This window comes from Sinohyriopsis cumingii, unplaced genomic scaffold, assembly GCF_028554795.1.
Source record: "Sinohyriopsis cumingii isolate HCF-2022 unplaced genomic scaffold, ASM2855479v2 utg005167l, whole genome shotgun sequence".
NCBI lineage: Eukaryota > Metazoa > Mollusca > Bivalvia > Unionida > Unionidae > Sinohyriopsis > Sinohyriopsis cumingii.
This window is the reverse complement of record NW_028316905.1, coordinates 17,828-42,786: the sequence shown is the minus strand read 5'-3', so window position 1 is coordinate 42,786 and position 24,959 is coordinate 17,828. Positions and strand designations below refer to the sequence as shown.

The window sequence follows — 24,959 nt, the reverse complement described above, 5'->3', positions numbered from 1 at the left end:
CTGAACTCATATTATCAAGAATAAACAGTTACCTTTAAATCCCTACCAAAACTGCATAAATAAAACTCTTCTATCACCATCAAAATGAGAGAGGAAAAAATGTTCTAAAAATAGACTAGAACTACATTCGTGGGTACTGAACTGGAAGTATTAATTGTGATGTAATTCCTGACAGGCTCCATGTTTTACACCAATTTTAGTCAAACTTTTATATTTGCATGCTATACCTATTTCAACTTTATACATGAAGTCTTTTTGAATTTCCTTGCAAGGAAAACATGTGACACCTGTCAGAAAGTATGTAGTGCTGGTGTTCCACAGGGTGCAAGTTCTGGTCCAAGTGCTCTTGAGAAACCAAAACTAAATTTGCTATATCTTCCTTAATTATAGGAATTTTTCAATGCAGTAAAAACCTAATTGTGATACAAGATAAGCCCTGTCTGAAAATATGTTTGAAAATTACAAATGTTGATAAATTCAGTTTTAATGGCAAATTAAATAAACATTTAAATTTTAAAAACTAAATTTTATTGAAAACTTAAATTTTCATACAAGTTTTAAAACACAGTTTGACAAATTTTAGACAGAAAAGTTGACTAATGAATGATATTTAAAACAAATGGTAGTTTGGGTCTGTATAACTGATAACATTTTCCCCAGGGGTAGTGAAGCATCATAGCTCATAGTGATTTTGGCAGCAAACCGCAATATGCCTGTCCAGATGCATATAGGTGTACACACTAAAGAAACACTGACAGGTGCTATGTTCCACATTTATTGTGTCAGGTACTTAGGCAGTTGTTTCCATAACTAATAGCACATTCAGATTTAAAGTTCTAATGGGACCACTACCATGTTTTATAGCAAAAATGCATTCCATTTCAATGTCGATAACAACAAAAGGTGGCAATGGGATAGGAAAATAGTTTCTAGGGAGGTTCTACCTTACTGAAAAATGGTGCTGATCTCTCTCATGAAAACCTAAGCCATGTCTTTGAGGTGCCATGTATCAGTGTGGTGATATGAACTAATCTTGGTCACTTATGGCAGTACACTGCACATGCCCTTATGAAACCATGCTATTACCACCAGACTACTCAGGAGAGCTTCCAAGCTAATCCAACTCTAACACTTTGTTCCAGATACCAGGCTAGACCTGAAAAGATACAATATGTTTCACTTAATTCTAGAAAACAGTAAGATCTATGTAAATGAAGTTAAAATGTGTTAGATATGGTGATTTCAAATTAACATTAAGGTTGCAAGCATGGGGGAAAATATTAAACTTGACAGAGTGACACTCAAAAATGTGAAGCAATGGCCATGTATTAAAGTGTTAAATTCATCCTAAAAGTATATGAGGTTTCTAGAAGCACATTTAGCCATTTACAAGTTAAATAACTAATCAGGTAGACTATGTATCATAAAGTTTAAGGCAATGTTGGGGCGGTGAGGTTTGATCATTGGTGTAAACATTATTACATACCAGTATACAGGAAAGTCAAGTGACAATATACTAAATTAGAATGTGTTACTATAAGCATTCTTATTCATGAGGGAAATAACAATTTTGGATATTGCAAGTGAATACAGCCAAATGTGGTCATAAAAATCAACTATAAGTACCAATAAATCCTATATCATCAGCTAAATGTGAAATTCTCATCCCCAAAACTTGTAAACAAGGATGGAAATTTGCATATGTGGGACATATACAATGTACTTGTTAAGATCAAATGTGCAAACATAATTCAAATTATCTATTTGAACATTTATATGGTATTTTGAAGAGTGTTGGTTACCAATTATTAAGCTCATTGATTGAATGGAATCAGATATCAGCTGATGTTTCAATACCGCACTCTGTCAAAGTACTAAATTGAAATATGTTACCATACATAGGCATATTCATGATGAAAATAACATTTTGGGATATTTTCAGTGCACATAGCCATAAATGTGCTTTACAGGTTCACTATAGGTAAAATGTCAGCCTATATGATGTACTGAATGTGAACTTTTGATCCCAAACATTCTAAAATGGATGGATATTTGTACATGTGGGATATGTAACCATGTACAAAGTTAAATTCAAATAATTTGTTTGAATGCTTCTTATGTAATCTTTAGAGTGTCAATTAACAAATAGTATTAGTAATTAATAATGCATAAATCAAGATGGATCATTAGAATTCCCATAACATCATATAGGCCACAATGCTGCACTACACCAATCAATATCTTAACCTAACTGAACAATAAAATGGAATGCATTTTGTATTCAACTTACATCATTTTGCTTTTTTCTTACATCCAAGGGTAAATATACCTGGGGGAAGCATATTTTATCCCTTTGACCTGTATTTCATTCTCAGACAGTTTAAAATGATTTAGTAGAGAACTTGAGTAGGTTCTAGTATAAAGTTTTCATCGCTGTCCTCTCACTAAATACCCTATAACTATGTTTATAAACAATTACTGAAGGCTATACAAGCAGATGTTTGTTACTCAGGAAGTGACCCCATCATAAACACATAAATTAACTGATTGGACCCCTAATAAATAGTCTGAATGGCCAATACAAATTATAATTTTGTCTTCATGTATTTTTAATGAAGGTCTCATTTTGACTACAAAGATATTTTCTCTGACAAAATGTGACAAAAATCCAACATTGGAGCTTTTATATGGTGTAGGAATACATACATGCTGATAACATTTAATATGATTCCCAAAAATATTATATATGTGCATTTTAGGGGTTTTTTTAATTTTTTTTTTAATTTTTTTAAAATTTTATTAAAATTTTTAAAATAAAAATTAATTTTTTACTTTTAATTTCATTCTTATCTTTTAAAAGTCAATATACATGACATATTAAAATTTCATGTGTCTATCTTTAATAATAAAGATTTTATACCAATTTAAACTTTGCTCAAATACTGCCCTGACAGGCTCCATGTTTTACACCAATTTTAGTCAAACTTTTATATTTGCATGCTATACCTATTTCAACTTTATACATGAAGTCTTTTTGAATTTCCTTGCAAGGAAAACATGTGACACCTGTCAGAAAGTATGTAGTGCTGGTGTTCCACAGGGTGCAAGTTCTGGTCCAAGTGCTCTTGAGAAACCAAAACTAAATTTGCTATATCTTCCTTAATTATAGGAATTTTTCAATGCAGTAAAAACCTAATTGTGATACAAGATAAGCCCTGTCTGAAAATATGTTTGAAAATTACAAATGTTGATAAATTCAGTTTTAATGGCAAATTAAATAAACATTTAAATTTTAAAAACTAAATTTTATTGAAAACTTAAATTTTCATACAAGTTTTAAAACACAGTTTGACAAATTTTAGACAGAAAAGTTGACTAATGAATGATATTTAAAACAAATGGTAGTTTGGGTCTGTATAACTGATAACATTTTCCCCAGGGGTAGTGAAGCATCATAGCTCATAGTGATTTTGGCAGCAAACCGCAATATGCCTGTCCAGATGCATATAGGTGTACACACTAAAGAAACACTGACAGGTGCTATGTTCCACATTTATTGTGTCAGGTACTTAGGCAGTTGTTTCCATAACTAATAGCACATTCAGATTTAAAGTTCTAATGGGACCACTACCATGTTTTATAGCAAAAATGCATTCCATTTCAATGTCGATAACAACAAAAGGTGGCAATGGGATAGGAAAATAGTTTCTAGGGAGGTTCTACCTTACTGAAAAATGGTGCTGATCTCTCTCATGAAAACCTAAGCCATGTCTTTGAGGTGCCATGTATCAGTGTGGTGATATGAACTAATCTTGGTCACTTATGGCAGTACACTGCACATGCCCTTATGAAACCATGCTATTACCACCAGACTACTCAGGAGAGCTTCCAAGCTAATCCAACTCTAACACTTTGTTCCAGATACCAGGCTAGACCTGAAAAGATACAATATGTTTCACTTAATTCTAGAAAACAGTAAGATCTATGTAAATGAAGTTAAAATGTGTTAGATATGGTGATTTCAAATTAACATTAAGGTTGCAAGCATGGGGGAAAATATTAAACTTGACAGAGTGACACTCAAAAATGTGAAGCAATGGCCATGTATTAAAGTGTTAAATTCATCCTAAAAGTATATGAGGTTTCTAGAAGCACATTTAGCCATTTACAAGTTAAATAACTAATCAGGTAGACTATGTATCATAAAGTTTAAGGCAATGTTGGGGCGGTGAGGTTTGATCATTGGTGTAAACATTATTACATACCAGTATACAGGAAAGTCAAGTGACAATATACTAAATTAGAATGTGTTACTATAAGCATTCTTATTCATGAGGGAAATAACAATTTTGGATATTGCAAGTGAATACAGCCAAATGTGGTCATAAAAATCAACTATAAGTACCAATAAATCCTATATCATCAGCTAAATGTGAAATTCTCATCCCCAAAACTTGTAAACAAGGATGGAAATTTGCATATGTGGGACATATACAATGTACTTGTTAAGATCAAATGTGCAAACATAATTCAAATTATCTATTTGAACATTTATATGGTATTTTGAAGAGTGTTGGTTACCAATTATTAAGCTCATTGATTGAATGGAATCAGATATCAGCTGATGTTTCAATACCGCACTCTGTCAAAGTACTAAATTGAAATATGTTACCATACATAGGCATATTCATGATGAAAATAACATTTTGGGATATTTTCAGTGCACATAGCCATAAATGTGCTTTACAGGTTCACTATAGGTAAAATGTCAGCCTATATGATGTACTGAATGTGAACTTTTGATCCCAAACATTCTAAAATGGATGGATATTTGTACATGTGGGATATGTAACCATGTACAAAGTTAAATTCAAATAATTTGTTTGAATGCTTCTTATGTAATCTTTAGAGTGTCAATTAACAAATAGTATTAGTAATTAATAATGCATAAATCAAGATGGATCATTAGAATTCCCATAACATCATATAGGCCACAATGCTGCACTACACCAATCAATATCTTAACCTAACTGAACAATAAAATGGAATGCATTTTGTATTCAACTTACATCATTTTGCTTTTTTCTTACATCCAAGGGTAAATATACCTGGGGGAAGCATATTTTATCCCTTTGACCTGTATTTCATTCTCAGACAGTTTAAAATGATTTAGTAGAGAACTTGAGTAGGTTCTAGTATAAAGTTTTCATCGCTGTCCTCTCACTAAATACCCTATAACTATGTTTATAAACAATTACTGAAGGCTATACAAGCAGATGTTTGTTACTCAGGAAGTGACCCCATCATAAACACATAAATTAACTGATTGGACCCCTAATAAATAGTCTGAATGGCCAATACAAATTATAATTTTGTCTTCATGTATTTTTAATGAAGGTCTCATTTTGACTACAAAGATATTTTCTCTGACAAAATGTGACAAAAATCCAACATTGGAGCTTTTATATGGTGTAGGAATACATACATGCTGATAACATTTAATATGATTCCCAAAAATATTATATATGTGCATTTTAGGGGTTTTTTTAATTTTTTTTTTAATTTTTTTAAAATTTTATTAAAATTTTTAAAATAAAAATTAATTTTTTACTTTTAATTTCATTCTTATCTTTTAAAAGTCAATATACATGACATATTAAAATTTCATGTGTCTATCTTTAATAATAAAGATTTTATACCAATTTAAACTTTGCTCAAATACTGCCCTTACAGGACATAGTACACAATTAATTTTACTATATGTTCTCTACATTTGTTTCTCAGTACTGACCTTTCCACTGTGTGACAATCAATGCAAATCATATGTTAATCTAAAATACCTTCAAAGATGACTTCACGGTGAAGTTCTTGTCAAAGGTTGACCTGCTCTTTTTTTAGATCATTGACTCTCAACATAACAGCATGTAACCAGAACACGTATTTCACTTCCGGATCATCACCAAGGCCTTATTACTCACTGTGCACTGTCGCCAAAATACATACAGACAACAACACCCTGAACTCATATTATCAAGAATAAACAGTTACCTTTAAATCCCTACCAAAACTGCATAAATAAAACTCTTCTATCACCATCAAAATGAGAGAGGAAAAAATGTTCTAAAAATAGACTAGAACTACATTCGTGGGTACTGAACTGGAAGTATTAATTGTGATGTAATTCCTGACAGGCTCCATGTTTTACACCAATTTTAGTCAAACTTTTATATTTGCATGCTATACCTATTTCAACTTTATACATGAAGTCTTTTTGAATTTCCTTGCAAGGAAAACATGTGACACCTGTCAGAAAGTATGTAGTGCTGGTGTTCCACAGGGTGCAAGTTCTGGTCCAAGTGCTCTTGAGAAACCAAAACTAAATTTGCTATATCTTCCTTAATTATAGGAATTTTTCAATGCAGTAAAAACCTAATTGTGATACAAGATAAGCCCTGTCTGAAAATATGTTTGAAAATTACAAATGTTGATAAATTCAGTTTTAATGGCAAATTAAATAAACATTTAAATTTTAAAAACTAAATTTTATTGAAAACTTAAATTTTCATACAAGTTTTAAAACACAGTTTGACAAATTTTAGACAGAAAAGTTGACTAATGAATGATATTTAAAACAAATGGTAGTTTGGGTCTGTATAACTGATAACATTTTCCCCAGGGGTAGTGAAGCATCATAGCTCATAGTGATTTTGGCAGCAAACCGCAATATGCCTGTCCAGATGCATATAGGTGTACACACTAAAGAAACACTGACAGGTGCTATGTTCCACATTTATTGTGTCAGGTACTTAGGCAGTTGTTTCCATAACTAATAGCACATTCAGATTTAAAGTTCTAATGGGACCACTACCATGTTTTATAGCAAAAATGCATTCCATTTCAATGTCGATAACAACAAAAGGTGGCAATGGGATAGGAAAATAGTTTCTAGGGAGGTTCTACCTTACTGAAAAATGGTGCTGATCTCTCTCATGAAAACCTAAGCCATGTCTTTGAGGTGCCATGTATCAGTGTGGTGATATGAACTAATCTTGGTCACTTATGGCAGTACACTGCACATGCCCTTATGAAACCATGCTATTACCACCAGACTACTCAGGAGAGCTTCCAAGCTAATCCAACTCTAACACTTTGTTCCAGATACCAGGCTAGACCTGAAAAGATACAATATGTTTCACTTAATTCTAGAAAACAGTAAGATCTATGTAAATGAAGTTAAAATGTGTTAGATATGGTGATTTCAAATTAACATTAAGGTTGCAAGCATGGGGGAAAATATTAAACTTGACAGAGTGACACTCAAAAATGTGAAGCAATGGCCATGTATTAAAGTGTTAAATTCATCCTAAAAGTATATGAGGTTTCTAGAAGCACATTTAGCCATTTACAAGTTAAATAACTAATCAGGTAGACTATGTATCATAAAGTTTAAGGCAATGTTGGGGCGGTGAGGTTTGATCATTGGTGTAAACATTATTACATACCAGTATACAGGAAAGTCAAGTGACAATATACTAAATTAGAATGTGTTACTATAAGCATTCTTATTCATGAGGGAAATAACAATTTTGGATATTGCAAGTGAATACAGCCAAATGTGGTCATAAAAATCAACTATAAGTACCAATAAATCCTATATCATCAGCTAAATGTGAAATTCTCATCCCCAAAACTTGTAAACAAGGATGGAAATTTGCATATGTGGGACATATACAATGTACTTGTTAAGATCAAATGTGCAAACATAATTCAAATTATCTATTTGAACATTTATATGGTATTTTGAAGAGTGTTGGTTACCAATTATTAAGCTCATTGATTGAATGGAATCAGATATCAGCTGATGTTTCAATACCGCACTCTGTCAAAGTACTAAATTGAAATATGTTACCATACATAGGCATATTCATGATGAAAATAACATTTTGGGATATTTTCAGTGCACATAGCCATAAATGTGCTTTACAGGTTCACTATAGGTAAAATGTCAGCCTATATGATGTACTGAATGTGAACTTTTGATCCCAAACATTCTAAAATGGATGGATATTTGTACATGTGGGATATGTAACCATGTACAAAGTTAAATTCAAATAATTTGTTTGAATGCTTCTTATGTAATCTTTAGAGTGTCAATTAACAAATAGTATTAGTAATTAATAATGCATAAATCAAGATGGATCATTAGAATTCCCATAACATCATATAGGCCACAATGCTGCACTACACCAATCAATATCTTAACCTAACTGAACAATAAAATGGAATGCATTTTGTATTCAACTTACATCATTTTGCTTTTTTCTTACATCCAAGGGTAAATATACCTGGGGGAAGCATATTTTATCCCTTTGACCTGTATTTCATTCTCAGACAGTTTAAAATGATTTAGTAGAGAACTTGAGTAGGTTCTAGTATAAAGTTTTCATCGCTGTCCTCTCACTAAATACCCTATAACTATGTTTATAAACAATTACTGAAGGCTATACAAGCAGATGTTTGTTACTCAGGAAGTGACCCCATCATAAACACATAAATTAACTGATTGGACCCCTAATAAATAGTCTGAATGGCCAATACAAATTATAATTTTGTCTTCATGTATTTTTAATGAAGGTCTCATTTTGACTACAAAGATATTTTCTCTGACAAAATGTGACAAAAATCCAACATTGGAGCTTTTATATGGTGTAGGAATACATACATGCTGATAACATTTAATATGATTCCCAAAAATATTATATATGTGCATTTTAGGGGTTTTTTTAATTTTTTTTTTAATTTTTTTAAAATTTTATTAAAATTTTTAAAATAAAAATTAATTTTTTACTTTTAATTTCATTCTTATCTTTTAAAAGTCAATATACATGACATATTAAAATTTCATGTGTCTATCTTTAATAATAAAGATTTTATACCAATTTAAACTTTGCTCAAATACTGCCCTTACAGGACATAGTACACAATTAATTTTACTATATGTTCTCTACATTTGTTTCTCAGTACTGACCTTTCCACTGTGTGACAATCAATGCAAATCATATGTTAATCTAAAATACCTTCAAAGATGACTTCACGGTGAAGTTCTTGTCAAAGGTTGACCTGCTCTTTTTTTAGATCATTGACTCTCAACATAACAGCATGTAACCAGAACACGTATTTCACTTCCGGATCATCACCAAGGCCTTATTACTCACTGTGCACTGTCGCCAAAATACATACAGACAACAACACCCTGAACTCATATTATCAAGAATAAACAGTTACCTTTAAATCCCTACCAAAACTGCATAAATAAAACTCTTCTATCACCATCAAAATGAGAGAGGAAAAAATGTTCTAAAAATAGACTAGAACTACATTCGTGGGTACTGAACTGGAAGTATTAATTGTGATGTAATTCCTGACAGGCTCCATGTTTTACACCAATTTTAGTCAAACTTTTATATTTGCATGCTATACCTATTTCAACTTTATACATGAAGTCTTTTTGAATTTCCTTGCAAGGAAAACATGTGACACCTGTCAGAAAGTATGTAGTGCTGGTGTTCCACAGGGTGCAAGTTCTGGTCCAAGTGCTCTTGAGAAACCAAAACTAAATTTGCTATATCTTCCTTAATTATAGGAATTTTTCAATGCAGTAAAAACCTAATTGTGATACAAGATAAGCCCTGTCTGAAAATATGTTTGAAAATTACAAATGTTGATAAATTCAGTTTTAATGGCAAATTAAATAAACATTTAAATTTTAAAAACTAAATTTTATTGAAAACTTAAATTTTCATACAAGTTTTAAAACACAGTTTGACAAATTTTAGACAGAAAAGTTGACTAATGAATGATATTTAAAACAAATGGTAGTTTGGGTCTGTATAACTGATAACATTTTCCCCAGGGGTAGTGAAGCATCATAGCTCATAGTGATTTTGGCAGCAAACCGCAATATGCCTGTCCAGATGCATATAGGTGTACACACTAAAGAAACACTGACAGGTGCTATGTTCCACATTTATTGTGTCAGGTACTTAGGCAGTTGTTTCCATAACTAATAGCACATTCAGATTTAAAGTTCTAATGGGACCACTACCATGTTTTATAGCAAAAATGCATTCCATTTCAATGTCGATAACAACAAAAGGTGGCAATGGGATAGGAAAATAGTTTCTAGGGAGGTTCTACCTTACTGAAAAATGGTGCTGATCTCTCTCATGAAAACCTAAGCCATGTCTTTGAGGTGCCATGTATCAGTGTGGTGATATGAACTAATCTTGGTCACTTATGGCAGTACACTGCACATGCCCTTATGAAACCATGCTATTACCACCAGACTACTCAGGAGAGCTTCCAAGCTAATCCAACTCTAACACTTTGTTCCAGATACCAGGCTAGACCTGAAAAGATACAATATGTTTCACTTAATTCTAGAAAACAGTAAGATCTATGTAAATGAAGTTAAAATGTGTTAGATATGGTGATTTCAAATTAACATTAAGGTTGCAAGCATGGGGGAAAATATTAAACTTGACAGAGTGACACTCAAAAATGTGAAGCAATGGCCATGTATTAAAGTGTTAAATTCATCCTAAAAGTATATGAGGTTTCTAGAAGCACATTTAGCCATTTACAAGTTAAATAACTAATCAGGTAGACTATGTATCATAAAGTTTAAGGCAATGTTGGGGCGGTGAGGTTTGATCATTGGTGTAAACATTATTACATACCAGTATACAGGAAAGTCAAGTGACAATATACTAAATTAGAATGTGTTACTATAAGCATTCTTATTCATGAGGGAAATAACAATTTTGGATATTGCAAGTGAATACAGCCAAATGTGGTCATAAAAATCAACTATAAGTACCAATAAATCCTATATCATCAGCTAAATGTGAAATTCTCATCCCCAAAACTTGTAAACAAGGATGGAAATTTGCATATGTGGGACATATACAATGTACTTGTTAAGATCAAATGTGCAAACATAATTCAAATTATCTATTTGAACATTTATATGGTATTTTGAAGAGTGTTGGTTACCAATTATTAAGCTCATTGATTGAATGGAATCAGATATCAGCTGATGTTTCAATACCGCACTCTGTCAAAGTACTAAATTGAAATATGTTACCATACATAGGCATATTCATGATGAAAATAACATTTTGGGATATTTTCAGTGCACATAGCCATAAATGTGCTTTACAGGTTCACTATAGGTAAAATGTCAGCCTATATGATGTACTGAATGTGAACTTTTGATCCCAAACATTCTAAAATGGATGGATATTTGTACATGTGGGATATGTAACCATGTACAAAGTTAAATTCAAATAATTTGTTTGAATGCTTCTTATGTAATCTTTAGAGTGTCAATTAACAAATAGTATTAGTAATTAATAATGCATAAATCAAGATGGATCATTAGAATTCCCATAACATCATATAGGCCACAATGCTGCACTACACCAATCAATATCTTAACCTAACTGAACAATAAAATGGAATGCATTTTGTATTCAACTTACATCATTTTGCTTTTTTCTTACATCCAAGGGTAAATATACCTGGGGGAAGCATATTTTATCCCTTTGACCTGTATTTCATTCTCAGACAGTTTAAAATGATTTAGTAGAGAACTTGAGTAGGTTCTAGTATAAAGTTTTCATCGCTGTCCTCTCACTAAATACCCTATAACTATGTTTATAAACAATTACTGAAGGCTATACAAGCAGATGTTTGTTACTCAGGAAGTGACCCCATCATAAACACATAAATTAACTGATTGGACCCCTAATAAATAGTCTGAATGGCCAATACAAATTATAATTTTGTCTTCATGTATTTTTAATGAAGGTCTCATTTTGACTACAAAGATATTTTCTCTGACAAAATGTGACAAAAATCCAACATTGGAGCTTTTATATGGTGTAGGAATACATACATGCTGATAACATTTAATATGATTCCCAAAAATATTATATATGTGCATTTTAGGGGTTTTTTTAATTTTTTTTTTAATTTTTTTAAAATTTTATTAAAATTTTTAAAATAAAAATTAATTTTTTACTTTTAATTTCATTCTTATCTTTTAAAAGTCAATATACATGACATATTAAAATTTCATGTGTCTATCTTTAATAATAAAGATTTTATACCAATTTAAACTTTGCTCAAATACTGCCCTTACAGGACATAGTACACAATTAATTTTACTATATGTTCTCTACATTTGTTTCTCAGTACTGACCTTTCCACTGTGTGACAATCAATGCAAATCATATGTTAATCTAAAATACCTTCAAAGATGACTTCACGGTGAAGTTCTTGTCAAAGGTTGACCTGCTCTTTTTTTAGATCATTGACTCTCAACATAACAGCATGTAACCAGAACACGTATTTCACTTCCGGATCATCACCAAGGCCTTATTACTCACTGTGCACTGTCGCCAAAATACATACAGACAACAACACCCTGAACTCATATTATCAAGAATAAACAGTTACCTTTAAATCCCTACCAAAACTGCATAAATAAAACTCTTCTATCACCATCAAAATGAGAGAGGAAAAAATGTTCTAAAAATAGACTAGAACTACATTCGTGGGTACTGAACTGGAAGTATTAATTGTGATGTAATTCCTGACAGGCTCCATGTTTTACACCAATTTTAGTCAAACTTTTATATTTGCATGCTATACCTATTTCAACTTTATACATGAAGTCTTTTTGAATTTCCTTGCAAGGAAAACATGTGACACCTGTCAGAAAGTATGTAGTGCTGGTGTTCCACAGGGTGCAAGTTCTGGTCCAAGTGCTCTTGAGAAACCAAAACTAAATTTGCTATATCTTCCTTAATTATAGGAATTTTTCAATGCAGTAAAAACCTAATTGTGATACAAGATAAGCCCTGTCTGAAAATATGTTTGAAAATTACAAATGTTGATAAATTCAGTTTTAATGGCAAATTAAATAAACATTTAAATTTTAAAAACTAAATTTTATTGAAAACTTAAATTTTCATACAAGTTTTAAAACACAGTTTGACAAATTTTAGACAGAAAAGTTGACTAATGAATGATATTTAAAACAAATGGTAGTTTGGGTCTGTATAACTGATAACATTTTCCCCAGGGGTAGTGAAGCATCATAGCTCATAGTGATTTTGGCAGCAAACCGCAATATGCCTGTCCAGATGCATATAGGTGTACACACTAAAGAAACACTGACAGGTGCTATGTTCCACATTTATTGTGTCAGGTACTTAGGCAGTTGTTTCCATAACTAATAGCACATTCAGATTTAAAGTTCTAATGGGACCACTACCATGTTTTATAGCAAAAATGCATTCCATTTCAATGTCGATAACAACAAAAGGTGGCAATGGGATAGGAAAATAGTTTCTAGGGAGGTTCTACCTTACTGAAAAATGGTGCTGATCTCTCTCATGAAAACCTAAGCCATGTCTTTGAGGTGCCATGTATCAGTGTGGTGATATGAACTAATCTTGGTCACTTATGGCAGTACACTGCACATGCCCTTATGAAACCATGCTATTACCACCAGACTACTCAGGAGAGCTTCCAAGCTAATCCAACTCTAACACTTTGTTCCAGATACCAGGCTAGACCTGAAAAGATACAATATGTTTCACTTAATTCTAGAAAACAGTAAGATCTATGTAAATGAAGTTAAAATGTGTTAGATATGGTGATTTCAAATTAACATTAAGGTTGCAAGCATGGGGGAAAATATTAAACTTGACAGAGTGACACTCAAAAATGTGAAGCAATGGCCATGTATTAAAGTGTTAAATTCATCCTAAAAGTATATGAGGTTTCTAGAAGCACATTTAGCCATTTACAAGTTAAATAACTAATCAGGTAGACTATGTATCATAAAGTTTAAGGCAATGTTGGGGCGGTGAGGTTTGATCATTGGTGTAAACATTATTACATACCAGTATACAGGAAAGTCAAGTGACAATATACTAAATTAGAATGTGTTACTATAAGCATTCTTATTCATGAGGGAAATAACAATTTTGGATATTGCAAGTGAATACAGCCAAATGTGGTCATAAAAATCAACTATAAGTACCAATAAATCCTATATCATCAGCTAAATGTGAAATTCTCATCCCCAAAACTTGTAAACAAGGATGGAAATTTGCATATGTGGGACATATACAATGTACTTGTTAAGATCAAATGTGCAAACATAATTCAAATTATCTATTTGAACATTTATATGGTATTTTGAAGAGTGTTGGTTACCAATTATTAAGCTCATTGATTGAATGGAATCAGATATCAGCTGATGTTTCAATACCGCACTCTGTCAAAGTACTAAATTGAAATATGTTACCATACATAGGCATATTCATGATGAAAATAACATTTTGGGATATTTTCAGTGCACATAGCCATAAATGTGCTTTACAGGTTCACTATAGGTAAAATGTCAGCCTATATGATGTACTGAATGTGAACTTTTGATCCCAAACATTCTAAAATGGATGGATATTTGTACATGTGGGATATGTAACCATGTACAAAGTTAAATTCAAATAATTTGTTTGAATGCTTCTTATGTAATCTTTAGAGTGTCAATTAACAAATAGTATTAGTAATTAATAATGCATAAATCAAGATGGATCATTAGAATTCCCATAACATCATATAGGCCACAATGCTGCACTACACCAATCAATATCTTAACCTAACTGAACAATAAAATGGAATGCATTTTGTATTCAACTTACATCATTTTGCTTTTTTCTTACATCCAAGGGTAAATATACCTGGGGGAAGCATATTTTATCCCTTTGACCTGTATTTCATTCTCAGACAGTTTAAAATGATTTAGTAGAGAACTTGAGTAGGTTCTAGTATAAAGTTTTCATCGCTGTCCTCTCACTAAATACCCTATAACTATGTTTATAAACAATTACTGAAGGCTATACAAGCAGATGTTTGTTACTCAGGAAGTGACCCCATCATAAACACATAAATTAACTGATTGGACCCCTAATAAATAGTCTGAATGGCCAATACAAATTATAATTTTGTCTTCATGTATTTTTAATGAAGGTCTCATTTTGACTACAAAGATATTTTCTCTGACAAAATGTGACAAAAATCCAACATTGGAGCTTTTATATGGTGTAGGAATACATACATGCTGATAACATTTAATATGATTCCCAAAAATATTATATATGTGCATTTTAGGGGTTTTTTTAATTTTTTTTTTAATTTTTTTAAAATTTTATTAAAATTTTTAAAATAAAAATTAATTTTTTACTTTTAATTTCATTCTTATCTTTTAAAAGTCAATATACATGACATATTAAAATTTCATGTGTCTATCTTTAATAATAAAGATTTTATACCAATTTAAACTTTGCTCAAATACTGCCCTTACAGGACATAGTACACAATTAATTTTACTATATGTTCTCTACATTTGTTTCTCAGTACTGACCTTTCCACTGTGTGACAATCAATGCAAATCATATGTTAATCTAAAATACCTTCAAAGATGACTTCACGGTGAAGTTCTTGTCAAAGGTTGACCTGCTCTTTTTTTAGATCATTGACTCTCAACATAACAGCATGTAACCAGAACACGTATTTCACTTCCGGATCATCACCAAGGCCTTATTACTCACTGTGCACTGTCGCCAAAATACATACAGACAACAACACCCTGAACTCATATTATCAAGAATAAACAGTTACCTTTAAATCCCTACCAAAACTGCATAAATAAAACTCTTCTATCACCATCAAAATGAGAGAGGAAAAAATGTTCTAAAAATAGACTAGAACTACATTCGTGGGTACTGAACTGGAAGTATTAATTGTGATGTAATTCCTGACAGGCTCCATGTTTTACACCAATTTTAGTCAAACTTTTATATTTGCATGCTATACCTATTTCAACTTTATACATGAAGTCTTTTTGAATTTCCTTGCAAGGAAAACATGTGACACCTGTCAGAAAGTATGTAGTGCTGGTGTTCCACAGGGTGCAAGTTCTGGTCCAAGTGCTCTTGAGAAACCAAAACTAAATTTGCTATATCTTCCTTAATTATAGGAATTTTTCAATGCAGTAAAAACCTAATTGTGATACAAGATAAGCCCTGTCTGAAAATATGTTTGAAAATTACAAATGTTGATAAATTCAGTTTTAATGGCAAATTAAATAAACATTTAAATTTTAAAAACTAAATTTTATTGAAAACTTAAATTTTCATACAAGTTTTAAAACACAGTTTGACAAATTTTAGACAGAAAAGTTGACTAATGAATGATATTTAAAACAAATGGTAGTTTGGGTCTGTATAACTGATAACATTTTCCCCAGGGGTAGTGAAGCATCATAGCTCATAGTGATTTTGGCAGCAAACCGCAATATGCCTGTCCAGATGCATATAGGTGTACACACTAAAGAAACACTGACAGGTGCTATGTTCCACATTTATTGTGTCAGGTACTTAGGCAGTTGTTTCCATAACTAATAGCACATTCAGATTTAAAGTTCTAATGGGACCACTACCATGTTTTATAGCAAAAATGCATTCCATTTCAATGTCGATAACAACAAAAGGTGGCAATGGGATAGGAAAATAGTTTCTAGGGAGGTTCTACCTTACTGAAAAATGGTGCTGATCTCTCTCATGAAAACCTAAGCCATGTCTTTGAGGTGCCATGTATCAGTGTGGTGATATGAACTAATCTTGGTCACTTATGGCAGTACACTGCACATGCCCTTATGAAACCATGCTATTACCACCAGACTACTCAGGAGAGCTTCCAAGCTAATCCAACTCTAACACTTTGTTCCAGATACCAGGCTAGACCTGAAAAGATACAATATGTTTCACTTAATTCTAGAAAACAGTAAGATCTATGTAAATGAAGTTAAAATGTGTTAGATATGGTGATTTCAAATTAACATTAAGGTTGCAAGCATGGGGGAAAATATTAAACTTGACAGAGTGACACTCAAAAATGTGAAGCAATGGCCATGTATTAAAGTGTTAAATTCATCCTAAAAGTATATGAGGTTTCTAGAAGCACATTTAGCCATTTACAAGTTAAATAACTAATCAGGTAGACTATGTATCATAAAGTTTAAGGCAATGTTGGGGCGGTGAGGTTTGATCATTGGTGTAAACATTATTACATACCAGTATACAGGAAAGTCAAGTGACAATATACTAAATTAGAATGTGTTACTATAAGCATTCTTATTCATGAGGGAAATAACAATTTTGGATATTGCAAGTGAATACAGCCAAATGTGGTCATAAAAATCAACTATAAGTACCAATAAATCCTATATCATCAGCTAAATGTGAAATTCTCATCCCCAAAACTTGTAAACAAGGATGGAAATTTGCATATGTGGGACATATACAATGTACTTGTTAAGATCAAATGTGCAAACATAATTCAAATTATCTATTTGAACATTTATATGGTATTTTGAAGAGTGTTGGTTACCAATTATTAAGCTCATTGATTGAATGGAATCAGATATCAGCTGATGTTTCAATACCGCACTCTGTCAAAGTACTAAATTGAAATATGTTACCATACATAGGCATATTCATGATGAAAATAACATTTTGGGATATTTTCAGTGCACATAGCCATAAATGTGCTTTACAGGTTCACTATAGGTAAAATGTCAGCCTATATGATGTACTGAATGTGAACTTTTGATCCCAAACATTCTAAAATGGATGGATATTTGTACATGTGGGATATGTAACCATGTACAAAGTTAAATTCAAATAATTTGTTTGAATGCTTCTTATGTAATCTTTAGAGTGTCAATTAACAAATAGTATTAGTAATTAATAATGCATAAATCAAGATGGATCATTAGAATTCCCATAACATCATATAGGCCACAATGCTGCACTACACCAATCAATATCTTAACCTAACTGAACAATAAAATGGAATGCATTTTGTATTCAACTTACATCATTTTGCTTTTTTCTTACATCCAAGGGTAAATATACCTGGGGGAAGCATATTTTATCCCTTTGACCTGTATTTCATTCTCAGACAGTTTAAAATGATTTAGTAGAGAACTTGAGTAGGTTCTAGTATAAAGTTTTCATCGCTGTCCTCTCACTAAATACCCTATAACTATGTTTATAAACAATTACTGAAGGCTATATAAGCAGATGTTTGTTACTCAGGAAGTGACCCCATCATAAACACATAAATTAACTGATTGGACCCCTAATAAATAGTCTGAATGGCCAATACAAATTATAATTTTGTCTTCATGTATTTTTAATGAAGGTCTCATTTTGACTACAAAGATATTTTCTCTGACAAAATGTGACAAAAATCCAACATTGGAGCTTTTATATGGTGTAGGAATACATACATGCTGATAACATTTAATATGATTCCCAAAAATATTATATATGTGCATTTTAGGGGTTTTTTTAATTTTTTTTTTAATTTTTTTAAAATTTTATTAAAATTTTTAAAATAAAAATTAATTTTTTACTTTTAATTTCATTCTTATCTTTTAAAAGTCAATATACATGACATATTAAAATTTCATGTGTCTATCTTTAATAATAAAGATTTTATACCAATTTAAACTTTGCTCAAATACTGCCCTTACAGGACATAGTACACAATTAATTTTACTATATGTTCTCTACATTTGTTTCTCAGTACTGACCTTTCCACTGTGTGACAATCAATGCAAATCATATGTTAATCTAAAATACCTTCAAAGATGACTTCACGGTGAAGTTCTTGTCAAAGGTTGACCTGCTCTTTTTTTAGATCATTGACTCTCAACATAACAGCATGTAACCAGAACACGTATTTCACTTCCGGATCATCACCAAGGCCTTATTACTCACTGTGCACTGTCGCCAAAATACATACAGACAACAACACCCTGAACTCATATTATCAAGAATAAACAGTTACCTTTAAATCCCTACCAAAACTGCATAAATAAAACTCTTCTATCACCATCAAAATGAGAGAGGAAAAAATGTTCTAAAAATAGACTAGAACTACATTCGTGGGTACTGAACTGGAAGTATTAATTGTGATGTAATTCCTGACAGGCTCCATGTTTTACACCAATTTTAGTCAAACTTTTATATTTGCATGCTATACCTATTTCAACTTTATACATGAAGTCTTTTTGAATTTCCTTGCAAGGAAAACATGTGACACCTGTCAGAAAGTATGTAGTGCTGGTGTTCCACAGGGTGCAAGTTCTGGTCCAAGTGCTCTTGAGAAACCAAAACTAAATTTGCTATATCTTCCTTAATTATAGGAATTTTTCAATGCAGTAAAAACCTAATTGTGATACAAGATAAGCCCTGTCTGAAAATATGTTTGAAAATTACAAATGTTGATAAATTCAGTTTTAATGGCAAATTAAATAAACATTTAAATTTTAAAAACTAAATTTTATTGAAAACTTAAATTTTCATACAAGTTTTAAAACACAGTTTGACAAATTTTAGACAGAAAAGTTGACTAATGAATGATATTTAAAACAAATGGTAGTTTGGGTCTGTATAACTGATAACATTTTCCCCAGGGGTAGTGAAGCATCATAGCTCATAGTGATTTTGGCAGCAAACCGCAATATGCCTGTCCAGATGCATATAGGTGTACACACTAAAGAAACACTGACAGGTGCTATGTTCCACATTTATTGTGTCAGGTACTTAGGCAGTTGTTTCCATAACTAATAGCACATTCAGATTTAAAGTTCTAATGGGACCACTACCATGTTTTATAGCAAAAATGCATTCCATTTCAATGTCGATAACAACAAAAGGTGGCAATGGGATAGGAAAATAGTTTCTAGGGAGGTTCTACCTTACTGAAAAATGGTGCTGATCTCTCTCATGAAAACCTAAGCCATGTCTTTGAGGTGCCATGTATCAGTGTGGTGATATGAACTAATCTTGGTCACTTATGGCAGTACACTGCACATGCCCTTATGAAACCATGCTATTACCACCAGACTACTCAGGAGAGCTTCCAAGCTAATCCAACTCTAACACTTTGTTCCAGATACCAGGCTAGACCTGAAAAGATACAATATGTTTCACTTAATTCTAGAAAACAGTAAGATCTATGTAAATGAAGTTAAAATGTGTTAGATATGGTGATTTCAAATTAACATTAAGGTTGCAAGCATGGGGGAAAATATTAAACTTGACAGAGTGACACTCAAAAATGTGAAGCAATGGCCATGTATTAAAGTGTTAAATTCATCCTAAAAGTATATGAGGTTTCTAGAAGCACATTTAGCCATTTACAAGTTAAATAACTAATCAGGTAGACTATGTATCATAAAGTTTAAGGCAATGTTGGGGCGGTGAGGTTTGATCATTGGTGTAAACATTATTACATACCAGTATACAGGAAAGTCAAGTGACAATATACTAAATTAGAATGTGTTACTATAAGCATTCTTATTCATGAGGGAAATAACAATTTTGGATATTGCAAGTGAATACAGCCAAATGTGGTCATAAAAATCAACTATAAGTACCAATAAATCCTATATCATCAGCTAAATGTGAAATTCTCATCCCCAAAACTTGTAAACAAGGATGGAAATTTGCATATGTGGGACATATACAATGTACTTGTTAAGATCAAATGTGCAAACATAATTCAAATTATCTATTTGAACATTTATATGGTATTTTGAAGAGTGTTGGTTACCAATTATTAAGCTCATTGATTGAATGGAATCAGATATCAGCTGATGTTTCAATACCGCACTCTGTCAAAGTACTAAATTGAAATATGTTACCATACATAGGCATATTCATGATGAAAATAACATTTTGGGATATTTTCAGTGCACATAGCCATAAATGTGCTTTACAGGTTCACTATAGGTAAAATGTCAGCCTATATGATGTACTGAATGTGAACTTTTGATCCCAAACATTCTAAAATGGATGGATATTTGTACATGTGGGATATGTAACCATGTACAAAGTTAAATTCAAATAATTTGTTTGAATGCTTCTTATGTAATCTTTAGAGTGTCAATTAACAAATAGTATTAGTAATTAATAATGCATAAATCAAGATGGATCATTAGAATTCCCATAACATCATATAGGCCACAATGCTGCACTACACCAATCAATATCTTAACCTAACTGAACAATAAAATGGAATGCATTTTGTATTCAACTTACATCATTTTGCTTTTTTCTTACATCCAAGGGTAAATATACCTGGGGGAAGCATATTTTATCCCTTTGACCTGTATTTCATTCTCAGACAGTTTAAAATGATTTAGTAGAGAACTTGAGTAGGTTCTAGTATAAAGTTTTCATCGCTGTCCTCTCACTAAATACCCTATAACTATGTTTATAAACAATTACTGAAGGCTATACAAGCAGATGTTTGTTACTCAGGAAGTGACCCCATCATAAACACATAAATTAACTGATTGGACCCCTAATAAATAGTCTGAATGGCCAATACAAATTATAATTTTGTCTTCATGTATTTTTAATGAAGGTCTCATTTTGACTACAAAGATATTTTCTCTGACAAAATGTGACAAAAATCCAACATTGGAGCTTTTATATGGTGTAGGAATACATACATGCTGATAACATTTAATATGATTCCCAAAAATATTATATATGTGCATTTTAGGGGTTTTTTTAATTTTTTTTTTAATTTTTTTAAAATTTTATTAAAATTTTTAAAATAAAAATTAATTTTTTACTTTTAATTTCATTCTTATCTTTTAAAAGTCAATATACATGACATATTAAAATTTCATGTGTCTATCTTTAATAATAAAGATTTTATACCAATTTAAACTTTGCTCAAATACTGCCCTTACAGGACATAGTACACAATTAATTTTACTATATGTTCTCTACATTTGTTTCTCAGTACTGACCTTTCCACTGTGTGACAATCAATGCAAATCATATGTTAATCTAAAATACCTTCAAAGATGACTTCACGGTGAAGTTCTTGTCAAAGGTTGACCTGCTCTTTTTTTAGATCATTGACTCTCAACATAACAGCATGTAACCAGAACACGTATTTCACTTCCGGATCATCACCAAGGCCTTATTACTCACTGTGCACTGTCGCCAAAATACATACAGACAACAACACCCTGAACTCATATTATCAAGAATAAACAGTTACCTTTAAATCCCTACCAAAACTGCATAAATAAAACTCTTCTATCACCATCAAAATGAGAGAGGAAAAAATGTTCTAAAAATAGACTAGAACTACATTCGTGGGTACTGAACTGGAAGTATTAATTGTGATGTAATTCCTGACAGGCTCCATGTTTTACACCAATTTTAGTCAAACTTTTATATTTGCATGCTATACCTATTTCAACTTTATACATGAAGTCTTTTTGAATTTCCTTGCAAGGAAAACATGTGACACCTGTCAGAAAGTATGTAGTGCTGGTGTTCCACAGGGTGCAAGTTCTGGTCCAAGTGCTCTTGAGAAACCAAAACTAAATTTGCTATATCTTCCTTAATTATAGGAATTTTTCAATGCAGTAAAAACCTAATTGTGATACAAGATAAGCCCTGTCTGAAAATATGTTTGAAAATTACAAATGTTGATAAATTCAGTTTTAATGGCAAATTAAATAAACATTTAAATTTTAAAAACTAAATTTTATTGAAAACTTAAATTTTCATACAAGTTTTAAAACACAGTTTGACAAATTTTAGACAGAAAAGTTGACTAATGAATGATATTTAAAACAAATGGTAGTTTGGGTCTGTATAACTGATAACATTTTCCCCAGGGGTAGTGAAGCATCATAGCTCATAGTGATTTTGGCAGCAAACCGCAATATGCCTGTCCAGATGCATATAGGTGTACACACTAAAGAAACACTGACAGGTGCTATGTTCCACATTTATTGTGTCAGGTACTTAGGCAGTTGTTTCCATAACTAATAGCACATTCAGATTTAAAGTTCTAATGGGACCACTACCATGTTTTATAGCAAAAATGCATTCCATTTCAATGTCGATAACAACAAAAGGTGGCAATGGGATAGGAAAATAGTTTCTAGGGAGGTTCTACCTTACTGAAAAATGGTGCTGATCTCTCTCATGAAAACCTAAGCCATGTCTTTGAGGTGCCATGTATCAGTGTGGTGATATGAACTAATCTTGGTCACTTATGGCAGTACACTGCACATGCCCTTATGAAACCATGCTATTACCACCAGACTACTCAGGAGAGCTTCCAAGCTAATCCAACTCTAACACTTTGTTCCAGATACCAGGCTAGACCTGAAAAGATACAATATGTTTCACTTAATTCTAGAAAACAGTAAGATCTATGTAAATGAAGTTAAAATGTGTTAGATATGGTGATTTCAAATTAACATTAAGGTTGCAAGCATGGGGGAAAATATTAAACTTGACAGAGTGACACTCAAAAATGTGAAGCAATGGCCATGTATTAAAGTGTTAAATTCATCCTAAAAGTATATGAGGTTTCTAGAAGCACATTTAGCCATTTACAAGTTAAATAACTAATCAGGTAGACTATGTATCATAAAGTTTAAGGCAATGTTGGGGCGGTGAGGTTTGATCATTGGTGTAAACATTATTACATACCAGTATACAGGAAAGTCAAGTGACAATATACTAAATTAGAATGTGTTACTATAAGCATTCTTATTCATGAGGGAAATAACAATTTTGGATATTGCAAGTGAATACAGCCAAATGTGGTCATAAAAATCAACTATAAGTACCAATAAATCCTATATCATCAGCTAAATGTGAAATTCTCATCCCCAAAACTTGTAAACAAGGATGGAAATTTGCATATGTGGGACATATACAATGTACTTGTTAAGATCAAATGTGCAAACATAATTCAAATTATCTATTTGAACATTTATATGGTATTTTGAAGAGTGTTGGTTACCAATTATTAAGCTCATTGATTGAATGGAATCAGATATCAGCTGATGTTTCAATACCGCACTCTGTCAAAGTACTAAATTGAAATATGTTACCATACATAGGCATATTCATGATGAAAATAACATTTTGGGATATTTTCAGTGCACATAGCCATAAATGTGCTTTACAGGTTCACTATAGGTAAAATGTCAGCCTATATGATGTACTGAATGTGAACTTTTGATCCCAAACATTCTAAAATGGATGGATATTTGTACATGTGGGATATGTAACCATGTACAAAGTTAAATTCAAATAATTTGTTTGAATGCTTCTTATGTAATCTTTAGAGTGTCAATTAACAAATAGTATTAGTAATTAATAATGCATAAATCAAGATGGATCATTAGAATTCCCATAACATCATATAGGCCACAATGCTGCACTACACCAATCAATATCTTAACCTAACTGAACAATAAAATGGAATGCATTTTGTATTCAACTTACATCATTTTGCTTTTTTCTTACATCCAAGGGTAAATATACCTGGGGGAAGCATATTTTATCCCTTTGACCTGTATTTCATTCTCAGACAGTTTAAAATGATTTAGTAGAGAACTTGAGTAGGTTCTAGTATAAAGTTTTCATCGCTGTCCTCTCACTAAATACCCTATAACTATGTTTATAAACAATTACTGAAGGCTATACAAGCAGATGTTTGTTACTCAGGAAGTGACCCCATCATAAACACATAAATTAACTGATTGGACCCCTAATAAATAGTCTGAATGGCCAATACAAATTATAATTTTGTCTTCATGTATTTTTAATGAAGGTCTCATTTTGACTACAAAGATATTTTCTCTGACAAAATGTGACAAAAATCCAACATTGGAGCTTTTATATGGTGTAGGAATACATACATGCTGATAACATTTAATATGATTCCCAAAAATATTATATATGTGCATTTTA

General features: G+C 31.8%; 1 long non-coding RNA gene across 1 annotated transcript in view; it reads right to left on the bottom strand.

Annotated features, from left to right (window-relative positions):
- Positions 1–852: 852 nt before the first annotated feature.
- LOC149768953 (uncharacterized) overlaps positions 853–24,959 on the bottom strand; it is a 41,823-nt gene continuing 17,716 nt past the window's right edge. Inside the window, exons 7-14 of the long non-coding RNA XR_016419580.1 lie at positions 23,146–23,357; positions 19,909–20,120; positions 16,672–16,883; positions 13,435–13,646; positions 10,198–10,409; positions 6,961–7,172; positions 3,724–3,935; positions 853–1,156 (exon numbers count right to left, since the gene is read on the bottom strand). This is a non-coding gene — a long non-coding RNA (uncharacterized LOC149768953). The remainder of the gene's footprint in view (positions 1,157–3,723; positions 3,936–6,960; positions 7,173–10,197; positions 10,410–13,434; positions 13,647–16,671; positions 16,884–19,908; positions 20,121–23,145; positions 23,358–24,959) is intronic.